General features: G+C 40.8%; 1 pseudogene; it reads left to right on the plus strand.

Annotated features, from left to right (window-relative positions):
- Positions 1-1578: 1578 nt before the first annotated feature.
- LOC136141840 (malignant T-cell-amplified sequence 1-like) lies at positions 1579-2125 on the plus strand (annotated as a pseudogene).
- Positions 2126-17689: the final 15564 nt, after the last annotated feature.

Consider the following 17689-nt stretch of genomic DNA (forward strand, 5'->3'; position numbering starts at 1 on the left):
AGCCTCACCCATGCGTGGGTCCCTTTAAGGGCTGCCACACCCAATGGTCAAGTGCAGAGGGGTACTTACAACACCTGTGATGGTCACATATGCTTCAGAGACCCCATGGGCTGAGCCAAGGCTTCCTCGGGGCCGGACACCTGCTCAACTATGCCATCCGGCCAATCCTGCTCCCTCTCTGCCCTGTCACAGAGGTTGACACCTAATTTGCGCCCTGCTTGCCAAAATCCATCTTAACATTCCCTTCCAGAGAAACTGACTTGTGACGGAGGGAAAGCAGTGATGAGGGGGATTTGGGAGCTACACTGCTCCACAGTTGGAAGTAGCAAGGACCCTTCCACGGGCTAGGTGGGGCACCCATAGTATCTGGAATAGGCGATGGTCCAGGTGTGCAAACTCTCACAGGTGACAGGGTAGTAATTGCTAGTCACCATCGAAACAAGAAGAGGAGCTTCCGGGTAGAAAGAAAGCAGAAAAAGCTGAATCCCCACCCAGGCCTAGGATTTTGATAAAGATATTTTCACATATTGAGGTACGGGGACGTCGTCTGGCTTATACAGGAGTTAACTTGAGTGTTATGCATACTAGAACAGCCTGCGTGTGGCCTGTCAAACATACATTGTGCTTCTGCTTCAATTATTAAAGAAAAGAGTGCATTGGCCAGAAGTAAAGAATGTCCATGTTAAAAATAAAGATGAAATGCCTCCCTTCCTGGGATGCCAATGCTGAAGCTCCTTCAATAATAAGCCTCACTTCCCAGGTGCCAAGGCCATGCTGACTCTCTGTGTATAAGCTGATCTGTTTTTTGTTTGTTTTGTTTTTTCCCTGAAACCTTAAAGGAATGTATCCCTGACTTGTTTAATGTTCTTTGTTCTGACAATATATAAAACTTTGCTGAAAACCATGCTTACCTGGGACAGTTCATCAGAGCTATCTTAGGGGTTGTCTTCCAGGCTATAGTCCACAGTTTGGCTCAAATCAGATGCTTTTCTATTCCTATTATAGATTGTTTATTGATTATTTTCATCAACAATTTATTAGTTAAAGTAGCCAGGCTCCAAGTCCCAGACGAGGTTAGTCAGCCACTCACCAGAGGTCTGCCGGTCCGTGGGACGTTAGCGCCATGAGAGAGACCCTAACTTGGAGGATGCCTCTGAGCGTTGAAGCCTACACTCTTCTGACCCCTGTGAGCCTGCGGAAATGGCCAACCGTCCCTGTGTAGACCAGGTGCCCTCCCTCCAGCCTGTTCTTGCAACGAGAATGAGTGCTTGGTCCCTTCTTACTGCTCAACTTCCACCCTTTCAGCTACCAGCCCTAGGGAGAAATTGGTAACCCCAAAGAACACCCCAAGTTGCCTCAGTGCTCATATGAATAGTCGGAGGAAGTAGTTGAAGGAGCGGAAGGAGCGAGATTTCCCCAGAGCTGGAAAAGTGAGGCCAGATGCGTCACCTGTGGGTAACGACCCCAGCTGCCACCGTCCCTTTTGCCTTCCAGGTGTAGGGGGTCTGCGGGATCCTTGCTAAGTCTATTTTTCACCATTCCCGGCCCTTCTCTATCATCACCCCTTCACCTTGAAACATGTTCAAGAAATTTGATTAAAAAGAAAATGTGTTCGGCTACATCCAGTGGAAAACCTGCTATTATGGGTATTAAGAACAAGTAGAACCATTCCCAGGCATTGAACCATGGCTTCATCCGATCGTGCCTAAGAAGGAACCAGTTAAAAGAGTGGGATGCTATGAACAGAAGGAAATCTTTACAGTGACCAGAGAGTTATTCTATTTAGAAAAAGAGAGGGTCTTTTTATCCAACCCCAAGATTATTCCACACAGAAAGAGATAAAAAAGACCCTTTTTCCACACCGACAGGTGGATAAAGGAGCCATCAAATTTGTACTCAAAGGAGTTGATATCACGTGTCTACACTTAGCTTCTCGAGGAACTAAGCTTTGCTCCGCTGCGGCAGATAGGATTGTTGCAATTGAGGCAGAAGGAAAACAGCTTGCTCTGGGTACTGCAGTCGTGAAGATGTCGGCAGATGATGCTGAGAAAGTCAACACAGCAACTGGCATTGAAACACGTATTATATAAAAGGTGGGCTGTGGCACGTAGACGCATATAAGTAAGTCTCAGATGGAATGCACTTGGGCTCCACATGGATGTGGTGCAATATCTGTGTTTGTGTGTGTGTGTGACAGCATGACTACAACGCCCCTGTGATTATGCTGAATAAATTCTACACATGCAGAAAAGAGAACCTAACAAACAAACAACTGTTGCCGCCTTGCTCGGAAACAGTGCAGACCAGCTGCCCCTGTGTCCTCTCCTGGCCATCAGGCTATAACTCTCCCAAAAGAGCTTCATGACCCAGCCAGTGTGCTGGTGGGGCAGCGAGAAGACAAATGGGACTGAATTCTCAGTGTGTCACCTGAGGTGCCCTCATGTGAGCGTCTGGACAGGACCGAGCATGGAAGAGTCAAGTGTAGGGGCACTGAACTGGCTGGAGGGTTTTCCTCTCGGCATCGCTGCGGAGTCAGAGCCCCTCTCAGCCCTTCATGGTGGAGAAGGGAGACGATGAGACGCCTCAGCCCCTACACACGGACAGGCAGCTCCCGGCTCTTGCGGACTTCCAAAGCCTCATGTTGTGAACTGACTTGTAATAACTTTGTTTTTGTCATTAATGTGCTAGATATTTTTAGTAGCATTAATCTGAAAACGGGTTATTACCACCGATGTCAGTAATGGAATTAGCTGCGCTAGAGACAACCTACAGTTTAACCTAAAGTTTACAATGAGGTTTTCGCCTCAAAGTTTTAAGGAATTCAAGACGAAAGTAGAATAAGACAAGACACCACAGAAACTGCTTGGTGACTGGGCTTTATATTCACTTTAAAGAAAATTATCTCTGAAAACTTAGAAACGTTTAATTATGCATATTGTTATTAGCATGAAGGTGAGAGATAGAAATGAATTATGAACCTGGATATGCTTATAGCAGTATTATGTGGTTCTGTGGAAAGCTTTCTGCAGCGTTCTCAAATAGCAGTGGAAAAACCCAAAGCAGGAAATGGTGACACCTCAAAGTCATACTGTTATCCGACAAAAGCAAGCTGCAAGGCAACACACAGTATTTAAGACAAGTAAAAATGAAACTTTATTATCTGTGAGTAAATAAAAGTATATTTGAAAAAAAAAATTTTAAGTTGTCAGAATATATACAAATGAACCATGGATACCTTGATACGTGTGAACGAGAAATTGTACTTTTACTCTGAAGTATTCAGGGTTTTTTTTGTGTGTACTTGGAACTCAGGATGAACTTGAACAAGAGTGTACACTGTCTGTATTTAAAAACACGCGCACACACGCACAATTTTACATGTGATAACAGAAATGTCTTGTCATACAGCCTAGAGCCAAGTCAAATAGTAAGTTACGTAGAAGAGAATGGGTTTTTATTTAAGGATTACAGACAGAACACACTCGAAGCACAAATAATAAAACCCTCACTGCACAGTAGTCACTAGAACATTCCTTGAGTACTCGCTGGGTTTAAGCCAGCTTGGAAATCAGTTATTTGTCTAAACTAAGTGAGAATTTATGCCCGGTTCCTAGAAAGTATATGTTTTAATTAACTTGGCTGCCAGTGTCTCTCCAGGGAAGAAAATATACATTTTATTTTCAAAACTCGTCTGGGCCTGTTCTATCATGGATTGGTCCATTAAAAACAAAACACCCAAATCAATATTTTAAAATACTATTTTTGCTTACCTGAAATCTTCCTCCTTTTTAGAGCTTTTGCTTTTTCTGTCATCTGTTCTACACAGCGTAAAGTAAATATGGTCGAGTCCACAGCAGGAGCCGCTTACTCAGGGGTCTCGGGACTTCGGACATCACTAGGAGTTGAAATGGCAAAGAGCATGTTTGTTGCAGAACCCTAAAGGTGTTTTGGTACTGGATAATCTGCATCTACAGAAAGCCCATGATAGCCTGATACTGTTTCCTACATCTGCCGCAATTTAAAATAATTTTCTAATGTTTTATATTCTGTAACCTGAGATTGGGAATGTTGGGGAGAAAGTGTAAATATAACTATTTCCATAACTCATTATAAATAGAGTATAATTAGAAAGTATAATTAGACTTGAGTCTAATTCCCCTTCATATCCTAGTTTCTGTGGCTCTCAGTAGGTAAGGCTCAGGTTCCAGTCCCAGCTCATTTCTACAGACTGGACAGTAGGTGGCACCATCAGCCAGTTTAAAAAACACTTCACTGGTTTGGTTTGTTGTTAACCAGTTTACCACACTTGAGCAGGAACCTAAATCGTTTTGTGCATAAGTGCATTAAGTTCTGGCCATTGTCACGGGAGAATAATCCTAGAAGAGCACAAAGCCATGTTAATAGATCTGTATGAAGTATTTACAAATAACCACAGGAAGAGATTTTGCCTCTCTGTAGATCGAGATTATCCAATAATGAAATGCATTTAGGGTTTTGTGTCATAAATACTCTTGCCACTTTAATTTCTGGTAATGAGAAAAGTCTGCCTGTGACCCTCCCTAAACTAGTTTGTCCTTTGACCCTGGCCAGACACATAGACTTTATATATTTAGGTTTTCTTGTCTGGGGGAACAAAAAAACTTAACCTAGCTGCTCACAAGTGGAAAACAAAGTATTAGACCTTAAAATGTTCCAGTAGAGTGCAGATCAAACACTCCCGATTCTAGACACTTCACAGAATGTTTTGAAACCTTTTCGGCCACCACTCGCTCTTGACTCAGAAAGCTTCCTTTGCTAGGTACTGTTCACAATGGAAATGTGTTGAAATCACTGCAGCTATGTTCTACTCCAGTGCACAAGGATCTCTACAGACTAGGAACAGTGCTAAAATATTCTGAAAGGGTAAATCCAGGGCATTTAATTTTATTTGAGTAAAAACCTGTGCACAAACACATTTTATACATGACTTCAGGGAGGCCACAGGCTCCCTGGGCTCCGTAAACCCCTCAGATTAAGATCTCCTGACCTGGGAGTGAAAGAAAACAAACGCACCCCTACCACCCTCCCCTCCCCATTCAGACCTCTGGTCCCATGCCAACCACACCCGTGGGAAGGCAGGTCGACACTCAGCACACGTACTGTCCCAGCTGCAAGGCGGTCAGACGTGTTCAACGAAGCAGATCCGTCACACTGTACCTCTGCTTCCTACATCCTGCTGGCCCAGAAGGAGGTTCAGAAAAAGCACAGAGAAGAACATCAACTCACAAGGGAGTGCAGAAACAGGAAGCACAAGTAAGCCCATGGAATGTCTGACTTCTGACGGTTTTGTTGATAACAGATGTGGGTGAAGTTTTCCTGCTTACTGCTGATGGCATCTCTGTATCGGCAGGCACTTTCTCTTTGCCTCGCAATGAAATGCAACTGCTTGTCAGAAGGCCTATCTCTTCTGTTATCCATAGATCGCCTTCTCGGGGCTGTCACCCCTGTAACCCTGGACTGTATGCTGATTGTTCCATTGGTTGCCAACACTTCTATAAACGGAGATCTAACTGCCAAGAGTTCAAAATCCCAGTGGTCTGTCAGGTCCCACCACCAATTCACTCCCCAGAGTCATGTCTGAAGTGGGTAAAAATGTCACAAAGTCAGGATTGAAGATGCTACTGCGGGAACATGAAATACATTTAGAACCTTAGAAAGTCTAAATGTAAAGGTATTTGTTTTCCTTTAAAGTCTGATAAGAAAATGTCCCTCTTGCTTATCTTGTCTAAAGAATAAAAATGCACAGGTACTTACTGAAGATGAGCTACAAAATTTGAGACTGAAGAATGGAATTAGAAGAGAATTGTCTCATGCAGAATAACTACTCGGGTTTGAGAATTTGAGAGGAAAAAGAAATTGATTCAAGAAAAGATCTTATTATTAGAGCTGAGACCATATGCGATTTAGTCAAATTTCTTTTTCTGAAGGCCAGATCGCCTTGTACAGACACAAGTCTGCAACTTTCTTCTCTACTGATCTACAGAGGGGTCCACAGCCACCACTCCAGGCCACCGCATTGTGCAGCACTCAAGATGCTAAGGACTCTCTCCTATGTATCCCTGGGGAGTGACTCCCAAATGGTCCATCCGCTGGGCCTAGCTCTACATGCTTTTAAACACCCTTTAAACCTCTGAAGAGAGCTCTCCTCTCTTCCACATGAAATATCCCCTCACATCTCCTCACTGTTAACATGGCTGCTGGTTTTACAATCAGTCTTAAGATACGGTCTCCTGACTAATATTTCTTATTATAATAAAGTCAACGGTTTTATACGATATCTTACTGGCATTATTAATATGTCAGATGCAGAGAAAGAATTCAAGTATTAAGGCAAATAATTGTCCTCCTAGCCTTATGAATTATCTAAGTATTGTCTCAACTGATAATGAATGTACAGAGCCTTTTCATAGGTAAAAATGGGGGAAAAGGTAAGAAAATTAGATCAAGCTTAACTCATAAAATTAGCAGCGGTAGATGTTCTTTGAAAGGAAGAACACAAAGGATTATGAATCAGAAAACTGCTTCTAAAGTGAAAGAAAAGAAGCAAAAGCCACCAGAAAATTCTCATGAGTAGACATTTTAGAGAAGCCGGATAGTCTTTCTGGTAAAACAAACTGGACTTTCATTCAGTTGGTACAAATCGCGCTATAACTTTTAATCTTTAGAGGTTTGAAAAGAATTTAATGGCCACATTTCTCAGAAGTTGATAATATGTGTAGAAGGTTCAAGAACCTATAAATATTAAATACTTTATCTTGTATTCTGCCACCCACCCTTGCCCAGGACCCCTGTCTTCAAAGTCAGCCACTGTGGTTGATTTCCCAGGTATCATTCCAGAGTGTCTTTTTATGGGTATACAAGAAAATGTGAATTTATATTTTCCTTCGCTCCACATTTTAATACATAAATAGTTGTATAAGGTTTCATTACATCTTCCTTATATTCAGTTGAAAAATATCTGGGGAAAAAAACTTCTATCAGGACGTTGTTTCCTACAAAGCAGTCCACTGAGTGGATGATGTACTATAATGCATGTTGCCAGTCCATATTGGGATAAACACTAATATTCAACCATCTTTTGACATTACAAACAGTGCTGCAATGCATAACTTTGGCCTATGTTATTCTACTGCTAAAATCTGTATAGGATAGTTTCTAAAGGATTTGTAGCCTAAAGTATTTCTAACTGAAATAACATTTGATAAGATGTTACCAGTAAGATAGCAGGCACTGAGTTTTTCTGAGGAACATAGAAATGGTCATTTCTCTTTATTTTATTATAAATTCAACCTCTCCTCTACCAGATTTCTCCCTGATCTGTGTTTGAAAACATTTTCTAACCTCTTCTACCCTTGTGACTTCTCTATAATCTGTTCCTCTTCTTAGCAGTGTCATTCATTCTCATGCCTACCACAGCCTGACACGGTCTCTAACTGCTGTCTGCTCGTCTCTCTTTGTCCATCATTGCTCAACCCACTCCACTGGAGAAACACTCAACATGGCCAGACATCTTGTTGAGTATGAAAAAATAGATCATGGATGATTCTGACTCACTGAGCCTGGATGAGAGGAGACATCCAGAGGGGAGTTTAAAGTAGCTGGGGAAGGAGAAGAGGATTTAGGTCTCATCCATGGTCATCATTCAGGGGAAGATGCTCCTGAGACTTTACATAGGAGCAGGAGAAGACAGAGTTAGATGCAAGTACTTTCAGTGGCCCAGAAATTACAGGTGAACGGACAGGCAGGGACTCCAAAGGAAGAGCAAGGGAGAGAACACAGTGAGTTGGGAGGTCCAGGGGGTGAGAATTTGTGGGGCAGGACATCCAAAAGGGAGGAGCTACCCAGAGAGAAAACTCCACCGCTGCCTGATTATCCCTCTGAGTCTCTGTCGAGTACTAATCTGAGCACACACAGGTGAAATTTCACAAGGCTGGGAAGGAACAATTTCTGCGGAAAGAACAATTACTGGAGAACTGTACATTAAATAATTTCCAAAGTTCATGTATGGCTGAGAATCCTCACCAGCCAGAGTGAAGAAACCTCCTTGAATACATGGGGAATTCAATTAAGACCCCAGAAATTGTGCATATTAGAAGGGGAACTAATCACAAGCCCTAGAATAAAGGATACTCTAGGATACTCTAGAACTGCACTAACAAACCTTAAAAATGAGACTTGAAGGGGTCTAAGTGATATGCAAGTAATCGTTTCATACCAGAAAAAAATATTTAAATTAACACTTTAAAAAACATAGAAAAAAGCCCCATTTCTATCACCCAGGAAACTCCAAGGGATTTAGGGGCATTGTGTGAGACCCCAGGTCAGATATATATATATACATACTGCAAATACATTAGAATATTCAAGAAATTGACTACTTTCTGGAAAAATATGAATTCTTAAGAGCAATATTTAAAACAACTAAAACAAAAGAAAAATAAGCTAGAAAGCACATAAAATAAAGTTTTTCAACAATTACTTCTGAAAATCATGTATGGGCTATACAAGTAAAAAAAAAACAAAAAACAGCTGACTACAAAAGTAACAGTTTCAGAGAATCAAGAATAGAAGAATAGAGGAAATCTGTATTTTGTGAAAATAATTTAACCCTGATATCAGATATAAATGGTGCAAAACAAAACCACACACCAATTTTACGTGTTGGTGGGAATGTACATTGATACAGGCACTATGAAAAACAATATGGCCTTTCCTTAAAAATCTAAAAATAAAACTATCATATGACCCAGAAATCCCACTACTGGGCATATACCCTGAGAAAACCATAATTCAAAAAGACACATGCACCCCAGTGTTCATTGCAACACTATTTACTATAGAAAGGGCATGGAAGCAACCTAAGTCTCCATCAACAGATGAATGGATAAAGAAGATGTAGTACATATATAAATGGAATATTATTCAGCCAGTAAAAGGAATGAAATTGGGTCATTTGTAGAGACATGGTTGTACCTAGAGACTGTCACACAGAGTGAAGTAAGTTAGAAAGAGAAAAACAAATATCGTATATTAACGGATATATGTGGAATCTATAAAAATGGTACAGATGAACCTATTTCCAAAGCAGAAGTAGAGACACAGACATAGAGAACAGATGTATGGACACCAAGGGGGGAAAAGGGAGGTGGGATGAATTGAGAGATTGGGATTGACATATATACACTACTATGTATAAAATAGATAACTAATGAGAACCTGCTGTATAGCACAGGGAACTCTACTCAATGCACTGTGGAGACCTAAATGAAAAGGAAATCCAAAAAAGAGGGGATATATGCATACATATAGCTGATTCACTTTGCAGTACAGCAGAAACTAACACAACATTGTAAAGCAACTATACCCCAATTTTAAAAATCCTATCTTATTAAAATACTAATTAATAATATATGAATTGTTGAATGCTAAAGAACATTTTCAGAAATTATGAGATTTCCCAATAGTTAATGAAACGGCACTGAAAATCCTTAAAAATATAACAGTTCAATGGACAAGAATCATAAAGAGTGCACAAAACAGCTGACTTTCTACTTTTAAGATACAGAAAACATATGTATAAATCTCTTTCATAGAAAAGCAACTAAAATTTTAAATAAATGTATTTTAAAGGAATATAGAGAATAAATAAGTAGAAAAAAATCAAATTTACAAAATACCATTTAAAAAGACGAAAAAAAGAGAGAAAATACCATGATTCTGTAGAAAACCAAATATTATAGACAGATCTACCTTTCTCGATTTTAATTCTAATAAACTTCCAATCAAAATCCTAGTACGTTGTTAAGAAAGTGATTAAGGTTTAGTTGAAAGTCAAGCTAGAATTTTTTTTTTGAAGAGAATGAGTGAAATGTGCCTTACTAATTATATATATAAAGCTAAATTAAGAGTGTGGTTCTAATACAGAAAATGGTAAACTACTGTCAACTTAAAAAAAAATGCACAACATGAGAGCTGCAAGTTAAGATTTATTTGGGGCAAAATGAGGAGTATAGCCCAGGAGACTGCATTTCAGAGAGCTCTGAGAAACTACTCCAAAGAGGCAGGAGGGAAGATCAGTATATATGTGATTTTGGTGAATGGGGAGTATATGCAATCGAGAACATATATTTTTTGCAGAATGTTTCTGTTAGTCTCGCGAAGGTTGCTGCTAGTTTTGAGAGCAGACCTCACCATGAAAGATCTTAGTGTTTTTCTAGATATGAGGGGATACAAGAACTGGGCTCATAAAATCAGCTCCTGAAAGTATCTAACTCTCTGAATAGCTGTCCTGCCAGCTTCCCCCCCCCCCCCCAGCACAGAGCACGTCATTTCCGCTCTCCACCCTGAATTCCTTTCAGAGGGTGTTGAAGGTCAGCGGCTGCAGCAGCTGCACCAGCACATGATTTAATCCTTGTCGAGGTAGATGACAAGTGCCAATTCGTAGCTGAGACTAGCGTTACCCTAAATGTAGATTCTAGGATGAGAGCCTATATGATAAAGGTATTACAGTCAATAGAAGCCATTATGGACCATACAATAAGTGGTGATGAAAAACTGGGTAGTTTTCTTTAAAAAGTATTTACATCTTCACTCAAAACCATACATAAAAATAAATTTGATATCAATTCAAACAGGGTTTTATTTTTAATATATATATATATATATATATGTATATGGTTTCTAGATGGGAAAATCTCAAACATAGAAAGGATAGAAGAAAAATTACATAAAAATGGGAAACCTCAAGAGGTTAATATTTGTATAAGTTAATATTTTTAACATTAAAACATTAATACAAATTGATTTAAACAGAAAGAATAAAGCAGATCTAAAACACACACACGAATGATGTGTACAGAAAATTCCTTTGCTTGAATAAAAATACCAACATAAAACGTTGATCTCACAAGTGAAAAATAATACAATCTTTTCTACCTTTAGGAAAACTTTTAAAACATGGCACAATTCAATCAAAAGCGGTGAACAGCCACATACATAAATTGGTACATTTCTAGAAAGCAGTTTTTAAAGAGGTGATAATAAACCTCTTGTAACTCCATCCTTAGAATTCTACTACTAACGGGGAAAAAAATGATATGGCAACGTGTTTGTACATAGAAAAGGTATTCAAATAGTTTACTTTTAAGATGGAAAAATTGTGAAGAGCCCTAAATCTAGACTCTAACTAGCAAGGAAATGGTTAAACTATATTGCCCAAGTTCCTGACATAACATTATACAGGCATTATCATAATGTCTATGAAGATATTTAAGTACAGGTCAATAAATGTATCATGGCAGCTACTATTTACATTATGTGTTACATATGTTGAACCCTTAACTTTGGGAATCTAATTTAAATCCTTAGAGCAGGCCTGGAAGATGGGTTGTGTCATCTGCAAATCAGATGCCCAATCTTGCATTCTTTCAATGCATTGCTCCAAAAATTATATATTATATTACATTATATATATATGGAGAGAGGGGGAAATCAACAATATTTACATGTGAGTTTATTAGGAGTGTAAATATATAAAAGTCTTACTAACTCTTTCTTTGCGATATAGATGTGCATAATTCTTATTTTCTTGGTACTTTATAAATTTTGACCACACATTACTCACATAATCAGGGTAAAAACCAATTTAAAAACGCTGAAGCATCCAAAATATAGATGAAAATTTCTGGGATATTATTTTTAATTAGGTAAAGATTTATTGATATTTCTTGGAATGCATTTAGTTTAGAGTTGTTTAATCAATGTAAGTTGAAGATGTTGTTAAGACAGTGTGGGGCCCCACCACAAGAAAAGTTGAAAAACTGGCTTTAACCATCTCAGATAGTCAGGGTCATTATTTTTCTAAATCTAAAGTTAGCACGGACTATGGTGCCTATGGAAATACTAACCCTGCTTTATGGATTTTCATATTTCAAAATGTTGTTCTCCACACCTATTGAAGCTCATACCACATTAACATTATATTATAATATTCCATATTTAACTATACAAAAGCCTAAAGATTTTTGGTTGCATAATCTGAGAACTGAATTCATTAAGAGAAAATGACTCAACGGAACACGGAAGCCAAGGTAAGCTTTAAACCTTAGTACTCCTTTTTTCCATAATGTATTGCATTAATTATTTAAAACTAATTGTTTAAATCCCGTTTCTTCAATTCCTTCAACTGCAGTTCATGATCCTTAGGGAGCCCCAGATTAAAGGTCATATATGCTGTTTCATAGCCATCTTGGAGAAAGATATTAATACATTGTCAGAGTTGCAATAAGTATTGCTCTAACATGCCTGACATACAGGGAACAATTTGAACATATTCTGAATCTCACTTGTGTTCACATGTAATTTTGTCCAGAGAAACAGTTGGTGAATGAATGCACAGCTGCACCCAGAGGAACATAGCCAGGTGGAAAAACACAAAACACACACTTTCACACACCTCAAAGAGCTACCCCACTCATATCAGATGTTACAGCTTTTTATGGGATTTCAAATCACCCTTCTCTCACTGCTTCACAATCACCTACAAGCTGCAACCCTTCTGCCACCCAGATTAACCAGCAAACTGCAGGCCCTTTTCAAGATAAAGTGCCATATTTGTTGTGGGTAAATATTTAACCATTTAGCACATATAATTACACTACCATTTTTAATAGGGTTTGTCTTAGTTTGGGTTGCTGTAACAAATATACCACAGACTGTGTGGTTTTGACACAAAGATTTATTTCTCACAGTTCTGGCGGCTGGGGAGTCCAAGATCAAGGTGGCAGCACTTGTCTGGTGAGAGCTGTTTCCTGGAGAGGTATTCTCTGGGTGAAAAGCAGAGAAAGCGAGCTGTCGGATGTCTTTTTATAAGGGCACTAATCCCATTGATGACAGCTCCACTCTCCTGACTCAATTACTTCCTGAACTAACATCACATAACTTCTAAATAACATCACATTGGGAATTGGTCTTCAAAATAGTAATTTTCAGGGGACAGAAATATTTAGTCCCTAGCAGGGTCTTATTTTTTAATGTACCAATGACAGTTTTTGAATATTGGGCCCTAAACCCATTTCCCCACAAGCCCCGTGGTTTTGGGTTTTTTTGGTGTTGTTTTTCATTTTACAATAGATTTTTTTCCAGCTTAATTGTGGTATAATCAAGAAACCTTCATACTCTTTTCCAGAGTGGCTGCACCAATTTACATCCCACCTACAAGTGCACCAGGATTTCTTTTCTCCACATCTTAGCTAACACTCATTCTTTTGTGCTTTTTTTTTTTTTTTTTTTTTGCAGTACGCAGGCCTCTCACTGTTGTGGCCTCTCCTGTCGCGGAGCACAGGCTCCGGACGCGCAGGCTCAGCGACCATGGCTCACGGGCCCAGCTGCTCCGCGGCATGTGGAATCTTCCCGGACAGGGACACGAACCCGTCTCCCCTGCATCGGCAGGTGGACTCTCAACCACTGCACCACCAGGGAAGCCCTCTTTTGTGCTTTTGAGGGCAGCCATCCTAACGCGTGTGAGGTGATATCTCACTGTGACTTTGATTTTTATTTCCCTGATGATTACTGATGTTGAACATCTTTTCATGTATTGTTGCCCATTTGCATGTCTTCTTTGGAAAAATATCTATCCAGTCCTTCTGCTCATTTTGTTAACTAACTTGTTTTTGTTATTGTTGTTTTGCTATTGACTTGTGTGGGTTTTTATACAATCGGCATATTAACCCCTTTTTAGATATTTGCAAATACTTTCTCCCACCTGTTTATTTTGGCTTTTGTTTTCTTTGTTTTTGGTGTCAAATCAAAAAAAAAAAAACATTGCAAAGACCGGTGTGAAGGAGCAGTCCCCTATACATTCTTGTAGGAGTTTTATGGTTCCAGATGTTAAATGTTTCTTTAATGCACTTTCAGTTGATTTTTATAAGTGAGACAACATGCACAACCAGTTTTATACATTTGTATGTGGCTGCCAGTTTTTCAAACACAATTTATTGAAGAGACTATCCTTTCTCCATTGAGTATTCTTGGCCCTGTTGTCAGACATTAGTTGACTGTACATGCAGGGATTTATTTTAGAGCTCTCCATTCTGTTCCTTTGGTCTGTGTGTCTATGTTGATGCAAGTATTATACTGTTTTGATGACTATAGCTTTGCATTGTAATTTGAAAGCAAGAAGTGTGATTCCACCAACTTTGTTCTTCTTTCTCAGGATTGCTTAACTATTCAGAGTCCTCTGTGGTTCCACACAAATCTTAAGGTTGTTTTTTCTATTTTTGTAAATAATGTCATTGGAAATTTGATACATTACATTAATTATTTTTATTACATTAAATCTGTGTGTAGATTGCCTTGGGGAGAATGGAAATGTTGCCAACATTAATTCTTCCAATCTATGAACATGGAATATCTTTCCAGTTATCTGGTAAACATTTGTACCTAAATATTTGTCAGCATCTCTGATTATTTTCTTTATATGAATTCCCAGAAGTAGAATTACTACCTCAAACACCATAAATATTTTACAATTTTTAATGCATATTACCAAATGATGCTCCAGAAAAAAGTGGTACCATCTACACTTTTCCAATCCAGCATCTAAGAGTGCTGGCCTCACTGCATCCTCACCACGTTTACATTTGCATTTTTTTCTGACACCTTGCTAGTTAGATATACAACAAAAAAAAAAAAAGTTACTTTCACATCTGGATCAAGTGTTTATGGAGATTCTGACTAATGAAAATTCTAAGAGAAATTCTAAGGAGGATAATTTTAAGTGTTTAGATATGATTTTACTTAATTGTAGCTGTTTCTTCCCTACAAAATTATTTTGAGGGTTGAATACAGGAGTGTGTCTGTGTTTATTTTCCTCCTGGGGTTTGAAGCCTCTGCCTGTCACCCTGTTGCTCCCACTTTGTACTTTACTATTGTTCTGCCACTACCCTGCCCTGTCGCCTCCCCTAGCCAGAGACAATGTTAGTAACGGAGTTCCACCAGCAATTTGCCAGTGAGTCTAATGAAAAGCACCCACAGGCTGATGATTTTCAGCCGGGTCCTGAACTATGATTTAATGTGATTTGTCTGGAAAAACTCATAAAATTTGAACTCTGTTAGGGTGGGGGGTGGATGATGAGAGAAAACATTGAAACCTGTGGGGGCAGGGGGCAGAGACAACCATTTGGCTCCCAACACCCTGGCCCACTTCTCTCTTAGAGCAACTGAACATTCGATATTTAACTAAGTGCAGGGCTGCCCGAGACTACAGACATTCCCGGCCTCCTGTGCAGCTGGGTTGTTTGTGAGACTAAGCTCTCCCTCCAAGATGGAAGGAAAGAAATTTGTGCAACTTCTAGGATACTTCCTACATAGGACAGGCAGGCCTTACTTTCTCCTTCTCCCTCTGTCCTACTTCACACTGAAACTGTAGTTCCATCCTGCCCCACGACCACCCCGGAGGAGGCCAACTCCCCTAGGATGACAGAGCAACAGTGGTGACAGAGAAGCTTCCTGAAGTAGCCTTGCGAGAGCAGCACAGGACTGCCTGCCTCCAGATCAGAATGTGAGAGGGATGCAAACTTCTATTTGGCATAATTACGTGGAGGGAGGTGGGGCGGTGTGTTGCAGCAACTGAACTCTAACCAATACAGGAATCGTGGAAGGGGCTCCTCTCTGCACTTGCCATGGGTCAGGCTGCTCCAAGGACTACAGATGTCTGATACTTTCAGCTCTCCGTTTCATGGTTGGCGGGGGAGCCAAGATCAGCAACAATCCAGTATCCTTTCCCGGTGCTTCTCTGGAAATCTAATGGGTGAAGATGGATGCTCCCAACACAAGGAATCTAGAGCTAATATTTTCCGGGGATACGGTCTGTTCTTTCCACCACAGCGTGAACCCCGGCTCTCTCCTAAACACGTAGTTTGTTTTGAAATGTGCTGTGCTGTTTCCCTGATGATACGTGCAGATTCTAAATAAATAACTCAGGGCACAGACCATCTTTCGTCTGTTGTCACTTGAATGTTGCTGGAAAGATGAGTTTAGAACTAACTCCTCTGCTAAACCAATACATTTAAGAGCTTAATTTGGAAAACCAAAAAATTGCAATTGCATCATCCACGCACGAAGCGGAACTCAACTCAAGCGTTGGCCTGAGCTCCCCATTCAAGTGCAGGTGTATGGCACTTCCCAGGTGTCTGGTCTTGTCCATGAAACTTCTCATGTACTCTCCAGACTTATGGACCCACAATTTTATGTTGAAAAGACAGCCTAATATAAAATAAAATATTAAAGTTATTGAGAACATTGTAAAAAGTTCCATAGTTCATTTGTTCTTTATTTGTTCATGCTTAATTATGTACAGAGTGTCTTTTCTTTCGGGACTGGTTTAAAATATAGTTTATTAATAGGGAATATGAGGTAAAGGAGGGCCAACGGATCACTAGACGACTGTCACTGAAAAGATGGCTGGTTACTTGCAGCTCCCAAGAGGAGGAGACAGGCCGCACATTGGTCAGCAGGCAGAGGGAGGGAGGAGAATTCGTGACAAGTGCTATTTCTGTGATTCCCCAGGAAGGAACAGTGAGGATGGCGAGTAGATTCAGGACTGAGTAGCCTGTAGGATGTCAGGGGCTGTCCCTGGTGTCTGGGTGTTGAGGGAAGGGAGACAGTAGCCCCCAGTGTGAGAGCCACAGAGGAGGTGGATGGTGAGGGCTCTGGATGGATCGGTTTGTATTTAAAAAGCCGGCCTGGGAGCAGCTCTGAATCCAGGGAGGCGGGAGAGTAGGGACCCAGGGGCCGAGGCAAGTGGACCCGCCCGGGCTTGGCACTGGCTTGTCTAGAACAAGGCGAGCCCAGCGTGTGCATGTGAGGAGATCTTAAAGCGTCAGGTATACAGAACATAGAAACTTGGTCCACACTAGGGAGCAGCTTAAACGTCCCATCCTCAGAGACACGTCCCCTGCCTGTGCATCTGCAGTGTCAGCCTCCCCCGCCCATGTGTCCCAGTCATCACCCACCTCATTGCTGCGCAGCACCCAGGGCCGGCCCTGTCAGCACCCACTGTGGCTGCCTCACCTGGAGGAAATCTCCTCACGGGGTCCCAGGCCTACGAGCTCCTCTGCTACCGCTGTCCCCTCTCCCTGCCACCCCAGCCCCTCCCCCGCCCTGCTCTCCTGCTTCTCCTGACGCCTGCTCTTCCCTGCACAGCGCCAACCCTTCTACACGCTGTTCTGCTTACTGTCTGTCCGCCTCCGCAGCGTCAGCTCATGGGAGCAGCAGCAGGGTTGTTTCTTTTTAAATTGTTCTTGTTTTTGTGTGTTTTATTCTCTGCGTGGCCTACAGCCCAGATCAGTGTGGAGCCCGAGGTAGAGACTCCATAAGCACTGAATGAGCAGCTGGTATCATAGCCCGCAACGCACCTTTTTGTGATTTCCTTGTTGGGAGAGTCTCTGTCTTCTCGGCGCTGGGAATCCCTTCCCCCAGCACAGGCCTGGCACACAGCAGACGCTGGATCAGCATTTTGACGAGTGCTTAACACAAGGACCCAACAATGATAAACCTTGTTGCTGCCCTCAGGGGACAGTTAAGATCAAGACAACAGCCCCAAAGGAGTTGTTTGGTAAGAACAATGTCATCAAACTGCGACTTAAATGCA

This window comes from Phocoena phocoena, chromosome 21 (genome assembly GCF_963924675.1).
Source record: "Phocoena phocoena chromosome 21, mPhoPho1.1, whole genome shotgun sequence".
Lineage (NCBI taxonomy): Eukaryota > Metazoa > Chordata > Mammalia > Artiodactyla > Phocoenidae > Phocoena > Phocoena phocoena.